Source organism: Kogia breviceps, chromosome 1, assembly GCF_026419965.1.
Source record: "Kogia breviceps isolate mKogBre1 chromosome 1, mKogBre1 haplotype 1, whole genome shotgun sequence".
Classification (NCBI taxonomy): domain Eukaryota; kingdom Metazoa; phylum Chordata; class Mammalia; order Artiodactyla; family Physeteridae; genus Kogia; species Kogia breviceps.
Genome location: NC_081310.1, coordinates 168,829,102 through 168,833,414, shown reverse-complemented (window position 1 = coordinate 168,833,414; position 4,313 = coordinate 168,829,102). Strand labels below are relative to the sequence as shown.

General features: G+C 51.9%; 1 pseudogene; it reads right to left on the bottom strand.

Annotated features, from left to right (window-relative positions):
- Positions 1–769: 769 nt before the first annotated feature.
- On the bottom strand, positions 770–2,041 carry LOC131754986 (large ribosomal subunit protein uL4 pseudogene; annotated as a pseudogene).
- Positions 2,042–4,313: the final 2,272 nt, after the last annotated feature.

Genomic DNA, 4,313 nt, shown 5'->3' with positions numbered 1-4,313 from the left:
GCAGTTCACAGTAAGGTTCACGCTCCTATGAGAATCTAATGCCGCCGCTGATCTGCCAGGAGGCAGAACTCAGGCAGTAATGTGAGTGATGGGAAGCGGCTGTAAATACAGATGAAGCTTCTCTTGCTCACATGCCACTCACCTCCTGCTGTGAGGCCTGGTTCCTAACAGGCCACGAACTGGTACCAGTCCATGGCCCGGGGGTTGGGGATCCCTGCTCTAAGTCTGTGAGTCTGTTTCCGTTTTGTAAATAAGTTCATCTGTATCATTTTTTTAGATTCTGCATATAAGTGATATCATATACTTGTCTTTCTCTTTGTGACTTACTTCATTTAGTATGAGACTATTATAAATAGTGCTGCTATGAACATTTTTAAAATTATTATTTGATTTATTTTTGCCTGCATTGGGTCTTCGTTGCTGCACCGGGGCTTTCTCTAGTTGCGGCGTGCAAACTTCTCATTGTGGTGGCTTCTCTTGTTGCAGAGCATGGGCTTTAGGCGTGAGGGCTTCAATAGTTGTGGCTTGTGGGCTCTAGAGCGCAGGATCAGTAGCTGTGGCGCACGGGGCCTAGCTGCTCCGCGGCATGTAGGATCTTCCTGGACCAGGGATCGAACCCGTGTCCCCTGCATTGGCAGGCGGATTCTTAACCACTGCGCCACCAGGGCAGTCTGAACATTTTTTTTTCCCACTGTCTCTTCCATCAGGTCTTTATTCAAAATTAGCTGTCCAAAATGATTTGACCTTTACGAAATAAACAAATTTAAGTTTAGGCAGCAGCCCTCTTTTCTGCTGTGGTGGGGCTTCTTTTCAGCTGTTGGTTTGTTGGTCACTGCCGCCTTTTTTCCCCACCAAACGCTTCTGCTTCTTAATGCCAACAGCCTTCTTTCCTTTCTTTCCCATCACAGGCTTCTTGCCTGGAACCTCCTTCTCATCTGATTTGTCTTCTAGTGCTGCTGCTGCCCTATTCATCTGGATTTTGTGGTTCTTGGCCTGGAGAAGAATGGTGTTCTGGCTCATGGTCTTTGCATGTGGGTTTAGCTTTACCATGATTCTCAGGTTTTTCCAGTGGATTCTTCCTCAGGACTCTGAGATGAATCTTCTTGCATGGTGCTCAGAGGGCTCTTTGGATCTCTGGGCTTTTCAAGATTCTGCTAAGGTCTGTACTGAGCATCTTGTACATGGGGAGGTTGTATCAATAGTTAGTCTTCAGGGAGGCAGCTCTACGCCAAGTGCCGTACAGCTCACCTAACTTGCGGAAAGCACTTTTAGTCCAAATGCAGGAGCGTCCCACATGCCCACCAAGAGCAAGTTTCAAAATGTTCAGTTTGCTTATATTAAGTAGACTAATCCCAGGGATGGGATTCAGAAAGTTTCTGAAGGCCTTGATGATACCACTGTCCTCATTACAGATGATGCAGTGTCTCCTGCTCTGGATATGGCAACGGTTTCTCATTTTGCCTTTGCCAGCTCTTCTTCTCTGAGAGGCGTAGACCTTTTTCACATCATTCCAGGCCTTAAGTTTCTTCAGAAGCAAAAGAGCCTCCTTGGTCTTCTCGTAGCCTTCAACGTTATCTCCAGCTACCAAAGGAAGTTCAGGATCTTCCTCTATATGATGACCTCTAGACATGACCAGCGCTGGTAAGGCCGAGGCAGCCAGTGCAGAGCGGATGGCATATCGCTTCTGCATTGTATTCACTCTGTGGTGCCAACGTCGCCAGGTCTTGGTTGGTGCAAACATTCAGCCTCCAAGACACATGTTTCCAAAACCATCCTGACCAGAACGGTGAGTCCCACCACCTCGAACCCTGGGAATTTGAGCCACAGCTCTGCCAGTACCCCAAGACGCGGCACTGGTTTGATGACCTGCTAATTCACTGATAGCATAGAGCTGTCTGTTGTTTTTGCACAAGTTGGCGTGAACAAAGTTTACAATATCTGGTCGAATGGGAGTCTTGAACACAGCAGGCAAAATGACATTTTTGTCAGATGGCTCCCCCTTTTTGGAGTACACTGATATCAGTGAATGAGCACACGCCATGGTGGGGAGAGGAGGAGACCAACACGCCTCTTAACCCGGTGGCTCCCATAGGAAGAGCTGAACATTCTAGTACACATTTTCTGATGAACATATCTAGACATTTCTTTGGGGTATATACCCAGAAGTGGAATTGCCAGTCCATCGCTTGCTTTGATTTCATTTTTCATCTTCTCCTGTCCTGATTCTTACTGAGGATAACCAAGGAGGCCTCTGGTTTTCTTTTCTGGATGAAGTCAGTGGCCCTCAGTTTCCCTCTGTGGCTGGGCCATGCCTGCCTCGCCCAGGTGCTGTGAGGCTTTAAGAGCTTCTCAGGGGAGTAGGATAAGGTCATGGACCCTTGACCTCCTGGCCCAGCTCCCAGCATTCCTGAGGCCAAAGGTATTCATCAAAGAGGAATGCCGATACTGAAGACCCAGCCCTGGCTGCCCCACGGGCCAGGTGCAGGAACCGGGCCGTGGGTGAGCCTCGGGTCAGGGCTGGGCCAAGCAGGGGAAGGCTGGAATGGACAGGGCACAGCCCAGGCCTCAGGGGTCCCTGGACAGGGGGCAGGCAGGTGCTGGACCACTGTGGACCCACATGAGCAGGGGCTGGCCTCCTTAGCACCTGCTTGCTCTTCTCTGGGTCTCTACTGCATCAACTGGGGATCAGAGTTACTTCCTCACCAGACTGAGGACTAAAGGAGATTGAAGATGCTTACCTGGATCAGTGGGCGCTGTCATCCCATTTCACAGCCAGCGAAGCTGAAGCTCAGAGAGGTTGAGGGGTATTTCTGAGTCACCAAGGGTTTGAGCCCAAGTCTGTCTGGCACTAAAGCCTGTGCTCTTTCCACTGCCTGCCTGGGGGTTGACATGGTGTAGTTTGAGGGGTGTAAGGAAGGCCAACCCCCAAAGTCAAGTTATGTCTTCTCCAGTGCTTGAATTTCCACCATTAGAATTTAACTCCTCTGCATTAAGTAATACCCTCTTCTGAAAGGCTTAGGGGTGTAAGATATGCCACATCTAATGTTTCGTGTGCAAATGATTTCCTGGCAGAATCAGAGAACAGGATCCCTCTGAGGTGTGCTGGGATGCCTTCATTCACTTCCTCAGCCCCACCAGGGCCCTGTGCCATTTCATGAATGGGAAAGTGAGGCCCAGAGAGGCACTGAGTTGCTCAGATCCCTGTCTAGGACCTTCCCCAGGCAGCCTCCCTGCTCTGCCAGGACCCAGACCAGAGCGGCTGAGCAGGAGAGGGTCAGCCGGGGGCCCTGGGGTTTTTTAGTCGGGATCTGCCCTGGGGCCTGCCAGGGCATAGGTGTCCCGGCCCCAGTTCTGCAGAAGGGAGGGAGGTACGGGTGTGGTCTTGGGCACTAAGATAAGCCCTGCTCCCGTCAGCTGCTGCACTCACACCCTGCTGCCCTCTTTACCCTGGCGCACCTGCAGCCCGCACCCCGACCTGACACTGCACAGCGCTAGAGCTGCAGCCGGGCTGGCCTCCCGCCTGCTGTGGCTCCTCCCATGGCCCCAGACTTGTGCTGAGGTGCTTCTGGCCCTGCACATGTCTCAGGGCCTCTGAGGCAGAGACCCCTTTGCAGCGAGGTCCTCTTGGCTTCCCAGGGACTCATATAGCCCCCATGGCTGCTGCCCCTCAGTCTTGGGTTGGGGCCCTCGGAGAAGACCTGAACTAGGATTCGAGGGCATGGATTTATTTTCAAGGTGATTCCAGGAAGCTATAAAGGACGTGGAAGTAAGACCAGAAGGGCAGTCAACACAGGCAAGTTAATGAGCAGCAGGTGGAAAGCAGGGCTCAGTCCCACTGGGGACCTCTGGGAGACGGTGTGGAACCAGCCTCAGGGTTGCCTCACCCATGGTGTGAGGAAGCTGCGGTATCTATCCACCACCCCTGTCCTTTATGATCAAGGGCTGCTCCTGAGGGCATTTTCCAAAGCCCCTGGGATAGAGCCACAGACTCCTGCTAAGTGCTGGGAATGTGGGCGGGGCTTGAGAAGGAGAGATGGAACAGGAGGGAAGAGCCTGGTGAAGGTGCTGAGTTAGGAAGTCTTGAGTCCCAGCTCTGCTGCTGATTCGTCTTCTCTGAGGGTCAGTTTCTGCATCTATAAAATGGGAAGAAAAATACTGCTTACCTCCCAGGTGTGTGGTGGGGATCAAGTGCATGGGTGATGCCGGCACCTGGTGGAGATTGATAAATGATGCTTTTCCTTCCGTCCTCCAGGCCAAGGGTCAGGCTGACTCATCCAGTCTTGGGGCACCCAACGACCTGACCTGCCGTGTTT